The following is a 24,355-nucleotide window of genomic DNA, read 5'->3' on the forward strand; positions in this document are numbered from 1 at the left end:
CCATGATCGATCCCTCTTCGGTTCGAACTAGTAACTCTTAGATTTGAATGCGAAAACTATAAAACAGTCGGCAAAAAAATATACAGAATGAAATAATAAAGTGAAAATGTGATTAACACTCACGTTGCTGAAACATACTTCAAAATATTCTAAACCGAGAAACAAATTTTCTATGAGTGCACAAATCTCGAAGAGAATTTTAAATCTTGCTTTACAAATTAAAAACTTCTCTAAGTTGTATGTACAGTAAACAAAAAGTGCGCCGCCTTACATTTGTCTGTTAAACCTGATAGACCCATGGTTAAAGATGAGGAAACTACCAAGTCAGCGCATTATAACCTTGTAAATTGCCATACGTGATTGGCAAAATTTCAACCTAGACCTCACGACAGAAGGCTGGCGCTTAACTAGACCGTCCCTTAAAATTATATAATAAGGGTTCCAAGGAGAGCCTCTAACAAAAAGCAACCTGTGGTTTTCATGTGCGAATCATCTTCGTATGGAGTCAACTAAAAAAGTCAGTGACAAATGTAATTACCTCCCTAAATTCTACTCGACATTCAAAAACCATTCACACACGTGAACATACGTTTCAACCCATTCAGAGTTTAGGTTCTCCCACATCAAAAGCGAGTTTAGCAACGTCCATGGTACGAGGCTCGTTAAGGCTTCGTGGGAATAGCGCTGCAGGCCCCACGGGGCCCAACCGTGACAAAACAGCGGGCCCAATTGACAAGACCGGCCTTGCTTCAGAAAGTGAGCCCGTGTTTAATATGCTGCTCTGTCGCCGCGATCCGCCGCGGTGGTTAGCGCTGGCCTATAACCTCCGAGGCGCAATGTGATGGTGGCCCATGGTGGACACACACGTGCTTTACTGGGTGAAATAGTATTTCATATTTAACTACCTGAAGATTGGGGGGAAGAACTACATGAGAATGCAAAATGTCAGCAGTCAATAGCTAAATAGTTTATATGGTTGGTTTCAGGTTCTTTTGGCTGGGAAGCTACCATATCGACTGATCATGTACACCATCAAAAATAACAAGAGAGGAAGAACAACTTGAACCAAATGTAAAATGTGAATAGGTTCAATGGTGACTCATATCTTAAGAATAATTGTCCGGCTAAAGTAGCCTCCCATGTTTTATTTTATTTCCCATCAGATAGATTAGATAAATAATAACTTGAATTGTATGAACAATTTGAGGACGGGTTATATAGGCTACATATTGACAATGTTCAGAATTGGTACAGAAGGTACAATTCTAATTTTATATTGTGTTTCCTAACATAAATAATAGGTTTTGAATCCCACGCAAAACTTCAGGAATGTTTATGGTTTGGATTATTGATTTACATTTCCAGAATAATTAATATTGTCCGTCTGAGATACTATTTCATGTTTTTTTTATGCAGAAGGAAATTATAATTTAAATCGTATGTAGAATGTGAAACTGTATATGCTTCGTGATTGAATTAAATGTTCACAATTGTCCAGTCAAGGTACACTATTCTATGTTTGATTTTGTCCACTATCACAAAGAAGAGGAGAAAAAATATCATTCGGAACGTATGCAAATTGTCTGGTCGGTTCATGGGTCAAATGTCTCATTTCCACGTTTACATTCGTTTGACTGTCATGTCACCATTTCATGTTTGGTAATTCCTTAAAAAAGGGAGAGTGGAGGAAAATTTAACTTGTATCATATCCGGTTATATTACTAATGAATTATTAGTTCTTTAAACAATAAAATAAGAATTCTTTGAGGATTTCATCACACTAAACAACTAACAGAAAAAATTTTCAAACAGGATACAAATTTCAAATTGAAACAAATCATGAATTAGTTCTCTCAGCTTTTACAACATACACAATGTCTCCCTTTCTGTTAGAGTATTTAAAAGGCTAAAACAAAAGTCAGAGGCTGCTAGACAGCTCTTTTGTTGTCCATAGTTTCCTCATTTCCTAATTTAAGTAGGACTAGTAATAGAAAATTATAGAAATTATACCATTATGTTTTTCCTGTAAAAAATAAATTGCGTTTTGAGGTAATTTCCCTTCGTTTCTTGACATAGATCTTAAAAAGAATTATATATCTTTTTAAATATTTATGACCATTGGAACTCTCGTTTTTGTTGTGTTTCGAAGAAATTAACCACTAAACTAATAAATTAAGTGATAAAACACAATTTAACATTATGATGGTTTCTCAAGGTGCAATTGTTGAAAAATATCTAGCCTTATAAGATGTTATTAAAATCAAAATGAATTTACATCAAGTAAAAACTTAAAGTAAAATAATAAAAAAAAGAAATCAGTACAACAAAAATATTTAATACCAAACAAAATCTGAATATTGTATACTTAAGATAAATTTTATACCTCTTGAAGAAGCCAAGGGAGTAATTCTTTCGCATGGATTATAAAATATCGTTCACCGTTCGATAGTCTTGTATGAATATTGTAGTCGGTAAGATGGTGTATATAATGGCAGGATATCCCAGAACATAGCGTATAGCGTATGGCTCGTTAAATATTACAGGGATCATATCCGGCACACGATGGCGGAAGGATTAAGGTAGAGTTTAGCTCAAATTTTATTATTGTCAGTCAGTTAACTGTCCGTTAGGGGTTTCAAAGCCCGTTAAAATCCCATGACGGTTTGTTTGGAAAATGTTTAGTTCGGTTGATTTATTTAACAAGTTACCGTACCAGGTTTTATATGTGGTTCCCATTTTACTTACTAAAATTATAGTGTTTTGACAATTTTTACGATATTTTTTTTAATGAACTTCGTTGGGTTTTAGTAATTTTTATTGGAGGAAAGTTTTTAAATACGTTAACTACGAAGCTAACATAGTAAAAACTAGAACTCCATAAACTAATTTGTTAGTGAAAAGCTCGTAATTTATGGGTCTGCTTTTACTAATCCGATTTAAATACATATCACATACCTGAAAGTGACTCAACAAAATTTTAAAGATAAGCTTCGTTTGACAACTCTACCCATCAACACCGTATTTTTTTCAAAAATGAATACAAAAAAGGTCTCTGAATCAATGTTTATTTATAAATGACGCAATTTCTTAAATGAGCTGTATTTACAGGGTAAGAAATACGTTTCTGGTGGTGGAACCATCTAAAAACATAAGTGGTTAAAACATGAATAAAATAAACAGGACGAAATTTCTTTACAAGACTAACACTTAGTTTTATGTTCAAAAACAAAATCTCTAAACACACTCTTAAACCACCATTCTGCGAACAACAAAAAATCTCCAACATATAACTCGTGATTGCCTTAACAGAATTACATTGATAACAATGACGTAGTAGCCTACGATGTTACAAAAATATACTGTACAAGTTTTATTTGTTCGTCATTGGCTTGTTAATGAAACCAAAACATCAGGAACGTCGGTTGGTAAGAGGTTTAGTTATTTTTCAATTATTGTTCGTGTAATAATATTTCTTGCATATTTCTATTCTGGGCTAGATTATTTATGAGAATCGTTCTGAAAATATGAAGTTTGTATTTTAAGGCTCTTCTGTAATATTTTCTGTATTGTCTAAATTATTTCGCAAATGTTTTGTTAATCGTTTGTATCTGGACAAATTTCCCTTTATTAAATAAAGTCAAAATTAACCCAACACATTGATGAATTCCTCAGTTCTTGATTGTTAGCTTATAACAGTTTCCACGAATTATTTACATAATTAATCATTGTAACAGAATACTATTTTACTAAACATAAAGAATAGAGATTATTGTATTTTTAATATGATTTATAGTCAAAATTATTTTCTGGAGGAACAAAAATTTTACAAATAGAGATATTACATATTATTAATAGATGACTTTCAGTATTTGAATAGCTACCTACCGTCTTATTATAAGGTAACTAATGACTTAGATATAAAAAAAAAAACTTATAACTACATGGCTTCTATTCTGTTACACAGAACACACTAGTTTTGGGTAACCAGACATTTTAAACGAACATATATTTTAAACGAATAAATAACCAACTAACCTGACCTGGTTTGATGGATACAACCGGAAACCCCCTGGTATATTCGGATAATACTTCTAAATATATATAAAGGATCTTTTACGGTTTTAACCAACTATAAAAGCAATATTTAAGATTACAGTTGTGGAGTATCAATCGTGTAATTTTATCGTTTTCATAGATACATCGGTGTGTGGATACATTGAAATGGATGTAAACATGATGAATATGAACAACCAATAGTAATTTATACCATTGTCGAATGTTAATCTAACTATCTTTGCTAAGATAAATACACACACCAGCCATCATTACTCCTAGATTCTTCCTGAATAATATTTTTCCTTAAATAATTATATACTCAAAAATAAATACTAATGTGACTATCACCTAATCAAATACAGGGAAAACAGTTTAAACTGACGGTTATAATTTCAATCGTTTGAATAAATATTTTCTGTTCTGTTTTCAATAGAAAATGGATTCTACAGTGAATATACTTTGTTAAAACCTCATGATGTTATCTTTGCTGCTAAAATAATTTAACAAACGAGAATGTATCTTTGATAACGATTGGTAGTCTTTTGTTCTCATTGCAAAACATGATATGGCCTGCTACTGGCTTTGTCCCTTTGTCACTTTGGATTAATTAAAACAACACAGAACTGTGGAGCTGTCAAATGATGAAGTATCAAGTCATTTAGTAATATATTCTTTTTATAAAGCTTTTAGAATATAAAGAGACATAAAACTACAATACCAAGTCATTACAAAGTTTTAAGTTTTTCTCACCATGCCTGTACAATAAACAATGTTACTTAAACATATTTTTCTCTTGAAACTTTGTAAAAATTTATGTTCGTTTATTACATCTTGTTAAAATCCACACACGTCGTTAATTCAGTGATGCAACGGGTTCATAAAAACGCTGAAATAGTAGTTTACACAACGGTCGTGTGAAGATAGTTTTTAAGACACAAGTAGAAAATTTAAAGACCTAAGAACCTTGGTCCAAAAAAAGCTTCTAACATTTAAAGCATTTTTGGCATTTAAAGCTTCTACGAGTATCTTAAAGGCCAATTACGCGAGTTGTGTACTACATTACTAAACTTTACCTCAGACAGTTTTTAATTACTAAAAATCACTACTCAAAACATCTAAAAGAGGTTATGTTTTCGTTTATAACCTCTCATTGCCACTGATTGAGATGCAACGACTCATTGTACAAACCTCACTCATTGTATAATCAATTAAATTGGCATTGCCAGCTGATAAGTTGATGACCAAAGCTTTACAATTTTACTTCTTTTCTCTCTCCTTAAACGTTATTGGTTATCAAACTTGTAATGTAAAGTATCAAAACAATGCTGTAAAGTAAGTAAACGATACTGTAAAGTGATTCTTTTCAATTCTAAGAACTGCATTGAAAAGTCTAGTTTAAAAGGTGGACTAATTAAATTGCTGCTCAGGGCATTAAAAACATATAATAAAATTACATTGTATGGAACGCTTTTCATAAATGTATTTTATTTTATTACCTGGTAGAGGACATCACAATATAACAATATTGCTAAGATTAACCTCTTAGGAACAAAATCAATAGGAAATATAACTACATTCATTAGAATGACTACAGGTGATTTAAATATTAACATGTCATATGACTTGCACCCAGCCCTTTTCAATGACACAACACACCAACCTAGGTTTAAACACTTTATACTTTAAAGCTCCTAGCCAATCAATAATGCAGAGGTGACTATTTGGAGATTTTAAAATATAAAAACACATATCACAACACAGAATACAAATTAAATTCCACACCTCACCTTGGAAATGACACATTTCCACTGAACCCTTATTACCCAAGTGGTCATGGTTTATTAAAATGCCGTTTGAGCAAAAAGACAACACCTCATGCATATGCAGAGTAACATTATATCTATTGGTTAATTAGGGATACTGGTACAGCCACGGTGCGTAACGAACGGTTTTTGCCCGGCTTGACTGTACAATTAGTAATGAATTATGTCGGTAGTTTGTTTCTGTTAGCGGGGAATGTACAGTTTTTAACACAGTAACGCGTGCTACGTTGTTTCCATTGTGCTGTAGTGCGTATGTTGAGGTACGAAGGCAGGTGGGATCAACAAGTCCAGTTGTTCTTTTGTTTCTGGAACAAAGAAAATGTGTGTTTTTGGTTGAACAGTGAGCGTTTCCTTTATTCGGGAACTAAAATTGGGGTGTAATTTGTATATTGATATATAGTAAATAAATAACTTCTTGATCAGCATTGTACGTGTTATTAAATTTACGGAAAGTAAATAAAGATACGTCTCATAACACTTAAAACATATATTTACGCTTATACCGTTACTCACAAGACGGTAAATATACAAAAGATGTTAAGTGGTGATCGATTTCGATTGTACACTCCAATCATCATCAGACCCAATAGGAGAATGACAAGAATCTTGAAGTAGGGACGCCATTCAAGATTCTTGTCATTCGCCTATTGGGTCTGATGATGATTGGAGTGTACAATCGAAATCGATCACCACTTAACATCTTTTGTATATTTACCGTCTTGTGAGTAACAGTATAAGCGTAAATATATGTTTTAAGTGTTATAAGACGTATCTTTATTTACTTTCCGTAGAGTAAATAAATCGTTCATTCATTCTTTAACTTAATGTGTAGAAATATGACAAAGGTCATTAGTTTATGAGGAGATAAGTGTTCATATAAATACTCATGAACATATATGTTTGTTGATATTTTTGAACAATTGTATTACAAATCAAACTATTGTTTGCACCCAAAATAAAAACTGTATGTTATTTATTATAATGTCTCACGAAGACTTTGTTATTTTTGTATTAATTGCGAGACGTATAGGACATGCTACAAATTTGGAACTTTAGAGCTACTTTTGAAAACATATACATAAAACGAACACCTCCTAGTCTCTCTTACAAATAGAAAAAAGTGAAACCTCTAAATAATGGTGCGTTTTCGTTTCAGAAATGTTATTTTCAAAACAATTTAAAATCAGTTCATTATCGTTTTACAATGTGACGTAAGTAAAAAAGATTAAAGTACTTGAAGAGCTTATTATTCAATTAATTTTTTTTTTAAACTAATCCTTATATCGGTAACTTTATTTTATGAATCATAAAATAATTTAGAAAATAGTTTGGTAAATTTTGTTTTTACTTTGTTGCCCCTCCATTTTTGTATTAATCACAATCAGATGAGACTCTTAGGTATTTTAAAACATTTATTAATTATAGTACCTATAGACTTTCACGTTTTCAGCATATTCAATACGTCTCGTGAGATACTGTATAGAAACCTAATCGTAGGACTGTTTTAAATAACATAAAACATCGCCAGTTTTCAATGAATAATCTTTAAAACTGCCCTACTTGGCTTTCTATGTCTTCTTAAATCTAGTATGTAAATTATAGAGTTATAGATTACTGTATAAGCGTTACTAGCAACTATCTACTGAACACTGATTACCACCAGCTGTTTGGTTACAGATATATGTTTGGCTTTAATCAACAATTTCGCCATTGGCTGTTGTGTGAGTGGTGAAATATTGACTAGCATGCTGGGAACTAAACTTCACTGTTAGGAAAATATGTATAAAATAATTCACTATGTCTGTTGTTATACACAAAATATTATATCGGTTGCAGATTGTATATAGGCTCACCTTCATGTCTGAAGGTCTCTGGATCGATTCCTAGAGAGATTATTTCCAGACATAGATTCTGTTTTCGTTGGGCTCTCAATTAGTCACTCTATCCAACCAAAGGTGCGACCACTGACTGTATAGTCAATTTAGTTAGCAACAAGACAAGTATTTGGCCCGTTACTAAAAACTTCCTAACGCTTTTGGCTTAAATACCGGCTGTCTTAAAGTCCTACACCTTTGTTATTTTTTTTTTTTATAATATAGGTAACATTAGGCCTATGATATTTAGAGAATGTGTATGTGATCAAAAAAGGAAGTTTTTGGCGAATATAAATTTTACCCCATCTCCACCAAAAGGTATAGATTGGGGTAAGTCAAAATTTTCACAAAAAACTCAAAACCCCTATTGAGTATCATCATTGCAAAGGTCATAATAAAATAATTAAAAAAAATGGGGGAAACTAGAGGTCTCTATTCAACGTCAATTCTATCAAAGGGTATGGCAATTTGAAGTTTAATTTTTTTAATCAAATAAAATACTTATCCATACCACAAAATCATTGTTTGATGATATTATAATTTAAACTCTATTAATAAAAAAATTAAAGGGGGGTTGGGACTTTTGAGACACACGGTATACACTCATAAATACATCAAACAAATTTTTAACTAGTATGTTGAAACTTTATATCCACCCATTTAACACAAGTCGTTAAATAAACGCAAATGGAATTTAATCGATCAACTGTCCAAACAATGAATGCACAAACCGTGAGATGCAATTGTATTTATAAAATTTACCACGAAAGAAGAGCAATTATTTCGCATAGGGCGGCCGCACAAAGGAAAGAATGATTAAAATCATATCTGACTTGATCATCAAGAATGGCTTCCACTGAATGTTCACTGGAGTTTTTGTCACTCGGAATTTCTGGGTGCATAAAGATAGTTAATTAAAATTCACGGACTAGCAACACCATTAATGACTGGGCAGATATGCGCAGGATGTGTAATTTAATATGCGTTGAGGAGTAGACGCCAACATGTTTCCTAATTAAAAACTGTAGAGGGAAATTTTGAGGGCGAGGAAGGTCCTAAGCTGGGGACCAAGCTTTGTAAAAGGGATATTGTTTAATTCCAAAGTCAGAATTTTGTCTAGTGTAGTGGATAGCAGACTGTTTGGAGATCTGAATTCAAATTTCGTTCATAGAATATTTCGTTACTATATGATTGTGATTAGTGTCTACCTCATTTTGAAACTGACAAGATAAGTCTCTCAGATGAGGAAACTATTTTTGTACTAGAAATCTCCTTCCATTATAAGCAGTATGATGTTAATTATTCAATACATTTCTTTGGCAACGGTTTTCATGGTGTATATATAATACCACGTAGCTCCATACGATTTATACACACATTTAGATAACGTCAATTGCTAAAATAAATTATGTGTGAAGAAGCATTTCCTTTAGAGCATTAACAATTTCAAGAGTAGTAAGGGTCACTATACTCTGGTGTAACACGTTATTTAGACCAACTATAAGTTCTTCTTTGACAATTTCTTGCTAATTTTAGTTTGATAATATATTTTACGTAGCTTTTTTTAATAGCTCATCGTAAAACACACAGTTCTCGACTTTTCAGGATTGAACTGAAGGCCTCATGACCATCAGATGGAAACTGGAACTTCTCAGCTCCTCAATTATTTTTAGATTTCTTCAACGCTTTATTTAATAATTGATAGTTGATAATTGATAATTTCTTATTCCCCTATATACCTACAGTACTTTATATCAGTTATTTTATCCCGAGATCAATCAAACAATTAAGATTGCAAAGGTAGATGGATCTAAATATAATGTAGGATAATAACACTAGGTAGCTATATTGTAGTAACCGAAAATCCATGATTTTTTAAAAGACGAAACCATGACCTTCATGTATCAGCAGCACTTTTCAAAGTCACTAATGCAAAGCATCACTTAAATGGCTGAAAAACTATCTTCCACAAGTTCCAGCAGAGAACTTAAACATTATTGTTGTTCAGAACTTCATCTTGATTTATTTAAATATGTAAATAATAAATTGTAAGCTGTAATTAATTTGCATGGCTTAAGCCAACATTGTCTCAGGCAAGGTAATTGCAGTGCTTTGTTTTATGTCGTGTCATATTATAGGTAATTAAACCAAAACATTAAACCAGGCACAATGTTTGTCGTTCAGGGATTATTTAACAATGACAATTACATACTGGGATAAGTAGTACCAGCCTAAATTACATAACAACACACTGTTAATTAAAACAGAACAAATAGTTGTTGTTATAAATCTGTTTATTGTTTTCACAAATCTGTTAAACTAATTGCTATATTGTTTTTTATTTTATTCAAAAACTTTATAATCGTAAAACTGCCCTTAAAATGCACGCACAGGTTTCGTTTTTAAAATATTCACTATAAACAACTTTTAAGTTTTTAGGTAATTAAATGATACAAATGCTATTACGCTTGGAGAAAAAAGTTAACAAAAAATCTAAATATTTTAAAATGCCAGTTAGTAGTCTAAAATGATGCAGCGTAAAATGTTCTTAATTCAGTCTAAATCGTCAATGCAAAAAACCAGTAAACAACTTTTACCACTAATAAATTAAATTTGTAATTTATAGTCTAAGAACAAATTCTGCACAATATTCAAGTGAGATGGGAGATAGGATAAACCCCTTACTACAGTATTTAGGCCCACAGTAAAAATATAATTTTGAGATCGGTAAATTTCAAAAAACAAACTAAACTATCTTTCCAAAAAATAAAAGGAAGCCATAAATTATCTCGACGCCCAATTATTTATGCTAAAGCGTAAACTGTTATGTAGTAATTTTGACATCTATCTTTAATTTCTGCAAATCAATAACAGCTGGCATTCCACCATAAAGACTAGACATGTAACTGAGTGTAGGAATACCAAATCTTGGTTATATTTATGGCTATTATATCCAAGCAATTGAATACTTTGTTAGTACAGCTATTTGAACAGTATATGAGGGCAAGATATAAAATTTTGCTTACGGCCCATCCAAATGCATTCCATACCAATCCACATATAGATCCGGCTCGAAGGACCATTTTTTTAATAGTCGATCTTACAGATATCATTAACTTTGTATACTGAAGTAGACCTCTTACGTGTATTTGCGTGTAACCAATATTTCATTTAAATCGTACATAGTTGTATGAGTTGCACAAATTAAATTGCTTGTCAAAATCCGTGTTATCTCTTAGTTTTCAAAACTTGATCATTTATGTGAAATAAATTAGGCTTACAGTAAGATTTAAATCCCTGGTTTGGAGAAAAGTTGGTGTATACGACAAAACCAGTAATTAACGTCACACAACTCTGTCAGCTCAATTCAACAACGTCCAATATCATTCGAAGACTGTTTACAACTTGGATATGTGTGTAAGGTATAAGTGTTGACAATAGTCGAAGGTATTATAGAGCCAACAGCACGGTATTTCACTCCATTTTCGCAGTGCCGATGATATTATTTATATCCCATTGTCCCCTAGACCTCCTAGTCTACACGGAAGCATCGCCCACGCTGGCGATTAATTGCCGTTAGCGCCGATCTCGGACGATTTCCCCCTCGAGTTGGTCCGCAACGATGGTAATCGCCGGTCCGCTATCCGCTAGAGATGAATCTCCTTAAATTGTTATCGTAGAACTGTAACTGAATCGGATAACTGTTTTGACAAATCAGTTCTTTTGAGAGCAAGATGAACTTTGTTGAAGAGTTATGTGATGTGTTTAGAAGTGCAGATAACCAATTTGAAACCATATTGTAAATATATACAGTATATAATTTTATGAGCAGTACACTTGGATATTAAAACATAAAAGACTAAATTGTTTGTATGTAGAGACATTAACTTGTATACAGCCACTATTACGTACATTTCATCACTTCAAAACCACACTTTTGAAAGTAAATGACCCCAAAAAGTTCATTTAGAAAACAACTGGTAGAAAATTATGAACGGCAATGCAATTCTCCTTGTATAAAGTCTTTATTCTGATTGGTTAATCGTTTTTATTTTAGACATTCCTTGTATTGTAGGTTTAACAACCTCGAAGGCACACGTGGACAAATCATTTCACAACTAAATAAAAAAATGGCCGCTAAAAAAAGATATAGGACAGTGGCTCTGATCATGTTTCTATTAACCTTCCTAAGACCTTAGGCAATTTTTGAAAAGTTTTCACTTCGTCATATTAATTGTCATATTTGTAGGGCCAAAGTTAAGTATAATCATACTCTCATAATTAAAAAGCTAACCACTCTCGTTCGCAAAATCGTCATAATATTGATATTCATTAACAATCTATTCGTCAAAATACTCAACTTGTTTATTGTGAACATCATTTTGACAGACCATATAATTGTTACTCCCTTATATAAGAGAATCCCCACAAAAGTGAAAACAAATTTAAAATTCTCTGCCCCCTGAACCAAAATAACCTAAAATAATTTGTAACAGCATTCTATACAATCACTTATCCTGGGGTTTAAATTACGGCCCACAATTACCCAGTAGGTCCAGTAGCGCACGCACTAATCTACCTCGCCTCGGCCGCGCACCCCTTTCCCGCCGGAATCTCCCGCGTAATCGGCGAACCCGCTCGCGGAGTTATCCAGCGATCATAAGTCGTAGCTCGTTTAAATATAATTAACCTATCCTAGAGAGCAAGGGGGTCTAATGGCAGGAGCGTGAGCGCTGGACGGGTTTATTGAAAGTCCCGGGGAGCATGACCGCACTCTGCGATTTACGGACCTCTTTGTTCTTCATTCCAGGCTAATTATGATATTGTAGTCGACCGCGACCGGTAACAGGCCTAACTTATGCTTCCCTGTCATATATACAGTCTAATTTATCTGGCCCTAAATTACGTCGTTCCGCACTGCTTCGGCGTTTACGGCCCGCTCCAGTTTTCGTTGGTTTTTTTGTGGAATCTTGAGTTAGTTATTGTTAGTCACCGTTAGCGTGTAATTGCATTCTTGGAATCGGATTTGATAGAATGCACAGATCAAATTACTCTTAACTAATTTATATCTCAAGTTTCATTGGTCATTCTTTTATTATTTCCACCTTCTCATCTCAGAACGCTAGTTTTAGCCCGGAACTGTTTTACACATTACTTCAGGCTAGTTTTAGAGGGTTTCGGCATTATAACATTGGAAAATGTGTTCTTGAATTTGTCCACGTATAGACTTTTTATATATTTCTCATTTCAACTACTTTTCTGGACTTTACATAACTGGTCAATACTAAAATGTGTAGCTCTGTAATCACACAACTCAGAAATAATGATTTTAAAAATTAAAGTGGTGACTGTATAGAGAAAGACATAACTTAATTTAATTGATTTTTTAAATTATTAACTTCACTTCCTCACAAAATTGCAGTGAAAACATTAGACTGAATAGTAACAAAACAAGAGTAGACTAATATAATTACGCATAGTGATGTAGGAAGCCCACAACCACTCTTGGAATTACCTTGTAATAATGCACTGATTGACATCCAAATAGAAAACACAAAATGGAAAATCACCAGACGAGGAATACTAGGTGTTTACCGATATAACCAGGTATTTGAGTGCAGGTTCCAATTTAATTGTCAAGGGGATGTCAGGGGCGTAATGGAAGTGACATTCTGTGAAATTGGTCCGCGGTCTGTCCGGCCACAGGGGTGCGTACTGTCCGGTTAACCTCCCCCCATGTATATATATACAACCCCCCCCCCCAAATATAGCCTACGAGGCTTTGTCTGAGGGGGGTTAGGTGCTTAAAATAACAAAGTAAACACAACAAAATAAAACACAAAGAAGAAAAAATACACTTTTAATTGTTCTTTATTTAAAAAATACTGTAATGTAATTGTTGTACAAATTATACGTCAAACCCTTTTATCTAAATGAGAGAAAATGCATCGAACATGCACAGTATGCACGCGCTACTCATTAAGCATATTGGGACATAGTTAAATCTAAAGTAAGAAACTATTACAATAGAGAAGAGTTTCAGTGCATCTCTTGAGAAGGAATACCTAGGAATAATCATTGTGCAGTGATGAATTATACACTTTAATTAACCAGGTTTTTAAATTGTCGCTCTTATAGTAAAATATTTAAATTTAGGTAAAATTTCAATACCGTTTGTTAAATGTATGTTGGTTAGTAAAATATTTCTGTTGTTTTCAAACTATCCACAAAACGCCATTTGTAAAAAATATTGAAATATAAATAAATTGCTGCGTATTGCATAGCTCATATGTGTTGTATTAGTGTCTGTATTTTTAGTTTTCAAGAACTTCGGTATTTAACTTTAAAAGAGTTCTATATTTTGAACTCTTTCGTTGTGACCTGAATCTATTAGGAACGGAACTAGACACTGCCACAACCAAGGATTAATATTTTCACCTAAAAAAAAATAATATTAAAACAGCTGTGTTGGTGTTACTTTGAAAATGACTAAGACCAATGATGTCAAACCAAGCCATTTATTAAAACCCTAACAATCAAGACCAGGTCAGTTTATGTTATGCTCCTTTTATCACCATAATGGCTAAAATATTATGTACAGGGCATCCACTAAAGATCATCACACTTTCGTACTCTATCCATGCTGTTACTTTTCAAAGTACGATGTTCTACCTATATTGTACACATTCTAATGTTTCGTTTTACTACCAATTGCCCAGTTTCATCTTCTGAACAGATTGTGTAGCCTTAAATTAAAATGTCGACTAGCAGAAGCAATATCTTGAGAACAATTGCAATTCCACATAGACTAAAACAACTAAAAATCTAACAGGTAAATTTAATCCAAATTAATGTTTTTCATTGATGGCCAAAATCATATAATCAATATTATGTTTGCTAATGAATTATTTTCAACCCCAAACAAACAAATCACCCAAGTGCACCAATGTCACCCACTAACTGATTACTCTAAAATTATCAGTCAACAAAGAACAATTTACAATAATCAGTGTGTACGCATTAGCTGCCGATGTGAAGTTTGTCATCAGAATAATTAGTTTGTACTTGGACGTGATTGATCGTGTCGAAGATCGGTCGAGTGAAGGGCAAACACATGTTGGAGACAGGTAAACATTGAAATGCCTCGTCACCCAGACTCTTCAGTCTTCAGAAGCATAATTACTCTCCAACCTCCCCGAAGCTCTTGAGTCTGCAGCTTCTTCTGTTTTGTTTTCTCCTGGAGGATGCTCCAGGGACCGTGGGCGGACTGGGCGCCGACCCTGTCTACGTCAATTAATTAATTACGGGAATGTCGAGTGTCTTTGTGACTGGATTCTAGGATTGAAAGTTTGTGACGAATCGTGTACTCGATCTATATGAGTACTTACTGGATGATGTTTTCTGGTCGCTTGTAGGAGAAAACTGTTGCAACTACTATTATGGTTAGAATTATTTTAATTGTTGGTTTATGACGTGACAAACTATTTGTGCTTGTTTTAACAAAAAGGATTTCTTAGCTTTCACGTCACGAGTTAGAACACAATTTTGCGTTGTGATTTGTTAAAAGGTGTAGATTGTTTATGTTTGTGTTTTACGTTGTTTGATCATTTACGAAGGAACTACTCACCCTGGTCTTGGTATTTACCTTATTTCAGAAAATTAGGAGTTAACTTAAGTTACACAAACTATATTCCTCAGAAAGGCGTAGTTTTTCTTGTGAATTTTGATCTAAAGGCAGTTTGTGGTAGTATGTCGCTCATACAATCATAGTTGACGTTATTTTAGACACCACCTTGAGTTGATTGACCAAAAACAATTGTAGCATCTGTGCTGAGAATCGATGTCCATTGGAACCCTGAAATTAATAGAGCCAGTCTCAACAATATTTTCTAATTTACATTATCCATGTACTAAACAAATCTTAAATCAACATTCTCTCCTTTAATTAGAAATGTTCGATTTCCTATAACACTAAAACTAAATTATCTGATCATGTTAACGGAAACTCATCTTAGTTTTTCTATTACAAGAACCTCATTATACCTAGTATCATTATAATATCGGATATAGGTCCAAGGTAGACAAGTCCATACCGGAGGTCGACAACAAGCTCATCAGTCCAACCCATACTTTCCGCTCATAATGAGGTTAAAACAGATGATAATCAGCTGACAATCATTAACCTGTATTGAGTCATCAGCTGGAGATTAGCAGAGCAATGACACATTAGTGTGCGTGCCTATGATCATTAACTGGCCAACTCTTAGTTTCGAATTTGTTACGTTGGTAATTACCTGTTGTTTTTGTCAGTTGGTACACAACATTAGCTGCGGTCCTGGACGGAAGCTGTGTGGTAACATTGATTGTGGACAGTTGTACAAAGCTGGGAATGCCATTGTCCAGTGCCCTACTGACCTCTTGATTGTGCCAAGTGGAAACAATCACATTGGTCGGTAATTTTCTTAGGTTTTTTTTTAAGTGATTTTCCAAGTAGAATCGTATTTCCTCCAGAATTCGCCAAATGTTAACGAAGGGTAAATATGGAGTGGAGTGAGGACCATTGTTGAGATACGTTTTCCTTAGTCATGACCACTAATTGCTTAATAATCTTAGCTGAGCACATTTCAAACCATAGCAAAGTATTGACTTTTGGAAATCATAGGTTAGCCTCAGTTACGTTTTCTAGTTTAGATCATTCAGTTTCAACGAAATACCGTTATTTTTATCATTGCTACATATATGATTGTGTCTTGATTACAAGCTGGATGCATTTACTAGACAAATGTATATCAATTTCAATTTTGTCATGAGAGCCGAAACCCCCTGACTGCATACCCGGTACCTATCCTTGAGGACATACCCGGGCCCCATGATGTAGGCTGAAGCTTACGCACCAACCTTTGGCACATCATGGGCGGATGACTTAAGGTCATCAAGCTCACCGGCTGCCGAAGCAGGCCCTTCGGAAAGAGGGTTGCCCCTCAATCCTAACCAGGGATACCGGCTACTTGTTTAAGCGTCACTCCAGTTGGGTTCCACCAGGTACAAGGCGCTGGAGGACCATAATGGAGCGCCCCGACGCATTTAGTGCAAGTGACACACGGGACCTATCTAATCCCTGACAGGCAGAACCCGCCATCATAGCCGAAATGAAGGGGACCGTCAGCGAGCTGACGGGGGAACCCCAACCTCCCATTTACACCACTACCCGATCGAGGTCTTACCCAGTTGCTGGGAAACCAGGGATAACCAGAGACAAATGTATATATCACTTAAAACTAGTAAGCTTTTTTCTAGGAAAATATGCACAAAAATATTGATCAATTCTTCTGCTTACTAGAACTTTAAAATAAAATTAAGTACAAAGACATGTTTAGGTTTTATATACTATACTTGTGAAAAAGTAATAAGATTCAGATGGCAACGTTATGCCTAGTGATCAGAAGATCGTCAACTTAAAATAAAAGAACTTGTAGCCTTTTGATGTTTAATTAAACGTAGGTATTTATTAGATGAACTTCAAATCCTGTTCTTCAGATTTCTTGGCCTAATTTTAGAACTAGCTTAGAGGTTGGTCACTAAAAAGTTAAAGACATACCGCCTATTCCAAACTATTCATTCATATTTGCATTATCTTATGCAGTGATTGTGTGATTGTGACATAGTGATATTGCATAATGTAAAAGCGATAATAGTACAACGGCAGAATTGCATTACACTAACTTACTGGATTAAACGTTAATAACGCCGCATTCAAGGTAAACATGTTGCTATGCATATGTAAACACAGATGATGTATACTGGTTTAATATACCCTAGGGTAAACAGTGGAATATACTTATAGTGGTCTGTGCAATTCTAATACATCCAGTTGTAGCATTGCAAAAAGGTTTAGCTGAACAAGAAGCGTTGAATTTTAGTGCTATGTTACCTAAACATAAACTTCTTGTTTTAAATCGTTACTTTGACGAAAAGAACCTAACTATAGTCACAATGTAAAAAGGGTCTTAATTTATATTATACTTGTAAAATATGCACATATTAGTGTGAGTTGTGAAATCTTATATATTAAACAAATTTGAAAAGTTCTGAAAGCAAACATATTTTTTAAATTTCTTTATTTCATCCTATACTCTATTCGTTCAAAATTATACTTTTAAACCTCCCCGTAGCAGCAAACCTAAGTACTCGTTAAATTTAATGTTCACTAAATTGGAAATACAGTAAATATGTCTTGTTTATGGAAATATTGGACTAAAAATCTAACCAGGCAAATTTAAATTCGCTTTGTCTGCAGGTTTGGTGTGGTGGAGGTATTACGTATTTACTTTTTTCGAAAATATCTACTATTACACTGGAAACAATTATAAAATGGTAAATAAACATAAAGTATGTTGCAATTGCTTTATTTCTCTCAGACACATCTGCAATCATCAATCCTAGCACATTTATCTGAGGTCCAACCAATTCGTAAAAAGGTTGAGAGACTTTTAAATTCAATCGGTAACAAAAAACATATCTAAATTTAAACAACTAAATCTGTGGAATAGTTTAAAACTATATTGGATGAAAACTATTGTATCCCCAGCAATATTCAATCACACCTCGGCAACATAGCAACATAGCAACATAGCAGTCAGCATGTTACAGTCGGCCTGTCAGTACCAGGTGAAGCCCACGCTGCGCATTTGACACTGTTTTTGAAAGGGAGTGTGACAGTTTAATTGAATGCCTGTCAAAGACCTCTCGTCTTTTTAATAAGCAATTGTAAGCCTTCGTCAGACGTTCTTGGATCGTATCGGTATCTCCCAGCGGGAAATAAAGAGGTCTGTAGAAGTAAAGTGTTAATTTGGTGTCGTTGGCAAAGTCTACTGTATTCCATAACTGATAATGATGTAGGTTAAATGAATGAGGAACTAGGATTATTGTTAATATTATTATATAGTTAATATTATTGAAGGGAATTTATGTGGATATTTTAGTCACGATTAGAAAAATCTCAGTTTTCAAGACGTTTTTGTATATACAATCTTTTCCCGTCATCAGATAAGCACTGTCACTAAATGACATTTACTTCGGTAAATTTACTGACTTATTAAATAATAACATAGCCCTATGGAATAAATTTTGTTACAAATATAACATTGAATTTAAGTATTAACAATTAATACTTATTACTTTATTTATGAGTGTCGTGGGTTCGGATCCTGGTCACTGCAACTAACTTTTATCAGTACAGTTCACCTTTGTACTGTGCCGGCTCACCCCTTGCTTTGCTGGATACGTTACACGCACAGATCTGTAGTCTATGTGGACGGGCAAATGCAAGGTTAAAAGAGGCCGCCAACCTCTTAAAAAAAAAAAAAATAATAAATAACAACAACTTTTCGTGTTGTTGGATTATAAGAATTAGTAAATACCTTGGGTCTGGAATGGTTAAGGATAACTGAGTGATTATGCATTTTTATTTACAATGCTAAAGAGTTATGTGGTCTAATTTGTACAGTGTATTGCAAAACGGGGATGAAATTATTTCAGTGCACAAAACACGTCAAACATTTCTTTTTACACTGTTTAACACATAGTAAATAATGAATACACGTTTACCCAACAACCATCACATTATTATCCCTACTACTACTGACCTCGATTCGATTCAACCGATGAACACAGGTTAAAACCCATTCAACACACAATTAAGAAATATTCCGCAATCGTGAGGCGGGAAGAAAGGAAATTGTTTTGGGAATAGTGGCGATTGGTTTATTATATTAGAACGTGTGGTCCCATTGGAGCCAGTTAGAGCGGCGTTTACAAAACCGTTTGTTTTGATTGTTGTCTCAATTGCAGTGTTGGCCTTTTGTTCTTGTGAATCAGAATTGATTATACAGCTTTATGGGTAGTAAAGCTGTTTATTTTTTTTAATGTGGTTTGAGAAAAATTACTTTTTACTTGATCTTGTGTAGGATTGGTGGAAATACGGTTGTTTATATATATATATATATATATATATATATATATTTTCTCAGATAAACCCACAGTTTCAGCACATTGTTTATATGTTGGAACTTAAGCTAAAGCTAAGAACCAGCGTCACTTCGTGACTTCGAAATCCGTGATATTAAAATTCATTTACAATTTTCTATTGCTCTGAGTTAAGTTAAAAATTATTTTTTATTTACGTGATAATCATTAACTTATCACCGACTTGTAATTTTTTTCAAGCTAATCCTGAACATAACTTTGTAGTTTTTTCCAAATATTAATAAATCATACTATGAAACACAAAATATTACGAAAGTCATTATCTACTTTACATTTTGAACAAATAACATTACAATATTTTACTTGAATTCACTAAAACATTATTAAAACATACACAATATGAAAACACTAAGCCCCATCAAAACACTAAATCTAAAGCAAGTAATTTGTTTCTTTACATTTTATAGAAAAGTACCATTGCAATATTTTATAGTACTTGAATTCAGTAAAACATCGCCAACTTCATATTACCCCATTTTCGTATGGATGTAAACAAAATTGTATCATTGCCATCTGTTTTGATGTAAACAAAATGTAAACTTGAAAAGTTCAGATGATTGACAACAGAATTCAGCAAGACTCAGTAATTTTAAAAGCCTATAGGACGAACGGCTTTCATGTGATATCAACCAAACCCACAAAAGGCACATCTAGAAGATAGGAGCTTTAAGTTGTGCATGGTATAAAATATGTATTTATGGGTCGATTTGCTGAATACAAAAAACCAAACAAAATTTTTAATAATATCTAGATAATATTCTTGTGATATATTGCATTTGTTTGTGGTTATATTTGAGAAGGTTGTGTGTTATTTTAGATTTATGATACTCGTTTTCCTCTTTCTCTTTATTGTACGTTCTTTATTGTAAGTAGTTGCATAAGTATATTACGCTTTTACAGTTTGTGTACCATCGAATCATATTACAACTGCGCACAATAAATAGGCCTTCATGGTCATATTATTTATAATCAGAAAAATCTGTAAATGTTACCTATTATTTTATGCACACCTATTCTCATGCATGGATAATATTACCATGCTTGAAGAAGCCTTAAGTTCAAAATATTCTCGTTTGTTGAATAACGATTCCGTAATGTAACTATTTACTGACTCAATAGACATTTCAACTCAATGAACTTCGTTGCGAAGTAAAAGTGGGTATTACTAGAGTCTAATTAACCCTGCCACCGTTGCCAAAGTCAATTACAAAACCTCAGTAATCTCAGACCACAGAAGCCACATTTGAAGAGTCTCAGGGTTGGGCAGATGTCATAATTCCAGCAGCCAATTTGTGAATTTTTCCGACGAGACGATAAGTTTCAGAAAGCCGTTGAAACTGACAAGCTAGCCGATAAATTCTTCGTTTCTTAATTAACCTTGGGTCGTTTTCAAGGTCGTATCGATTGCTTACGTAATTATTCGAGGCTTTTGGGTATTACAAGGCGTAAAATACGGGATTGTTATGATTATGACGTAATAAAAGAGTAATTTATAGGTTCGTTATAGGCTTATTGGAATATATTATCACAGGTAGTAGATTCATTTTTGGGATTATTTTTTTAACGGGTATTTTAAATTGGTTTGATTTTTTTGGCCTGTTTTAGTGTTCAGTTTTGAAAATTATGAATTATATTTCTAAGAGTAGTGAACTGTACGAAACTGCTGTTCACATAGATTAACATACGACGTTCATATGTTGAAAATACCTTGCATTACTGAATAGACGATACCATAAGTATTTTAGAGCATGTTAAAAAATGTTTTGCATAATAAAATAATAAATTTAAATTATAAAAGAATTTTTTGAAATTATTCGGGATTTAGGTTATAGCATCGAATTGACGACTCTGTTTAGCTGACAACATTTTGCAATTAATGTAAAGGATTCGTTATAGAAAAACTTCTTATTTTGTATGGTCATAATATCATAGAGGTGCAAGTATCAAATTATAAATGTTATTGGTTCTTTTATCTTTAGACTAACCTTTCAAATTTTATTTTGAATACTCTTCTGATATTTTAATTAAATCATTTCAAAAAGGTAGTAAACTTTTGAAATTCCCTTTACTTTAAAATATAAAAACCCACAATCAAGTGTCCTTCAACAGAACAACTAAATTATGGTAATGTTTCCGTATCGGGTGAAAGGAAAGTTTTTGTATTTGGAGAATCGTTTTTAGACTGAAGTAAAGCGCAGACAAGTCAAATGCAGACGTATCAAATTTTTCCCTTACGTCGGCAGAGTCGGTTTCTTCCGGCAACGCTGAGTCCATTTAAGAAAATTGGCCTTATTTCCAATAGCTGAAAGTAGTTAATGTAGGACGAGAGACTTTGTAACTGAAATCGAAGAAATGGTTATGGACTTAATTTGTTTCACTTACTCAACCCCTTATTAGGGTAGCCTTAAATATTGCTATAGAAATATAACCAATGTTATACTAATCGAAACACTACTATGCTAACTATGTTATCCTAATGTTAAATATTCGCAATAACTTTTGTGAGGTGGTTTGAAAAATATAATTTAAAGACGTAATAATATGGGATGCATACATGTAATTCCAGATTACACATTTTATTTAATGTTTTCATAAAATTATTTAATTTTTTCACCATATACGTTATAGCTAGATTTTACCAAATTAGAAAATGGGGAATCTTTTTTTATGTTTGATTCCATATTTTGAACGATCGACTCTGGGTAGTTAGATGAACATAATTTATAAATGGTGCTTTCTTGTTGCGCACCAACTTTTGACTTACGCTGTAAAAGGTAAGGGGTGATACACTAATATATTTTAATAGCACATAACCAAATTGAAAATCTATGTTCACATATACTTAGATAAACCAACCAAATTTTGACAATTCCTTATAATAGCTCTAAAACACGGAAAGGACTTTTGAAATAATTCTGAAATGTCCATAGCTCATCAGTAGTGTTATAATAGTATCGTGATTTATCATTTTACAAAATATAACTGAATATCTATTGTTAAAGTCTATAAAATTAGCAATTAGTTCAGTTACGAAAACTAATTATTTTACAAAACTCCCGAATAATCAGAGTAAAGTTTTAAACCTGTTGTTTCAATATTGCCAAGAGCCGTATTGCATTGTGCTAATGAGTTCGGAGTGGAAGGAGAAAGCTTTAAAGTTTTAATACAGCTTGGCAACAGTAACGGAATCAATTGAAAACTTTGACACTTGGATCAATTTGAATGCAGTTTGTCAACTATTGGTCGCCTTTGGAATCGGTTCATTGATTTCAATATTGTCTTCAAACTGACTTCTGCTCGCCACTGAGTTAATTGAGTTTGTTTTGCAGAGACTTGGTAATCGCTTTAAACACTTGTTGGTCTGCAAACACACTCTGGTCTCTCTTGTTTTTATCTTTTTTGGATTGGACTTGTTATGTTTGGATTCGTAGTAATGTAAGACAACGTTAACCAATGTATTGATAACATAAAGTAGTTTTTCGTTATTCTTCTATAATGTGAACTGCTAATAAAATTTTAATTCATAAACATTTTTGTCATAGAGATATTTACTGTGCAGTTGATAACAGCATGTATACGTTGTTCCTTGGAAAAAATCCCTGTTTGCTATTAAAGATTAAGTGTTTAGTATCTTAACAAATTTAACTTGTAAGAATAATAACGTTATGCTAGAAACTATTGAAACATCTTTTTTACAAAATCAATACATATCCATAGAGAGGTTACATTTTTATTCTATTAGATAGTTAGTCGTTTGATAATTGTTACTTTTTCAACATAAAATGTTGCCAGGTAGGGATTTGATCAAACCTAATGTATTTTTAAAAATTCCTTTTAGGTTCTAGCCCTAAATTGTATTCCACATTACTGTACCTCTGTCTAGGTTTGGGGGAGGTCGTACCAATATTATCACTTCAATAAAATCCTTTGGTGATTGGCGGGATTTGAACCTAGTAATTTATTCATTTTACGGAGTATAAAGAGTTCATTTTGACGGTTTAAATACAACATATAAACTAACGAATAAAACAACTCTTTTTAAATAGACCCTTAGACCTAAAACTATTTTAAAGGCGTCAAAAACGCTAGATTTATCTAGTATTTGGTTGTCACTAGCAAATGAATAACCAAGTTTGCCAATTTCCCATTTGTCTCGACCGAGCACAGGGCTCGCCGGCTGCTTGGGGACAGTGGGTTTGCTAGGGGCAAGTTTAATTATTGGCCAATTCGAGTACAGTTGTTAACTATTGATTCTCGTTCAATACGCTGTCCAAACTCAATTATAAACCAAACTTGCCCTCAATGTAGTTTAACTTTCCTTATAAAAAAGCAACAAATATTGCTTCATGAAGTTTCGTACGCAATTTGCGTTTTATTTAGATCAATTACATTAAATTACAGTATGTAAATAAATAATTTACTAATTTTTAATTTTCATGATTAGATTATGTATAGGTTGTTATAGGTTACTGGCAAATTTATTTCAAATTCAAAATACCTTATGACGTGAAACCTACAAACTAAGCGTATTTCCAATTTATTTAACGAGTTTTCCTT

This window comes from Macrosteles quadrilineatus, unplaced genomic scaffold (genome assembly GCF_028750875.1).
Source record: "Macrosteles quadrilineatus isolate MER2022 unplaced genomic scaffold, UCM_ALF_1.0 Scaffold_4__1_contigs__length_99947679, whole genome shotgun sequence".
NCBI lineage: Eukaryota > Metazoa > Arthropoda > Insecta > Hemiptera > Cicadellidae > Macrosteles > Macrosteles quadrilineatus.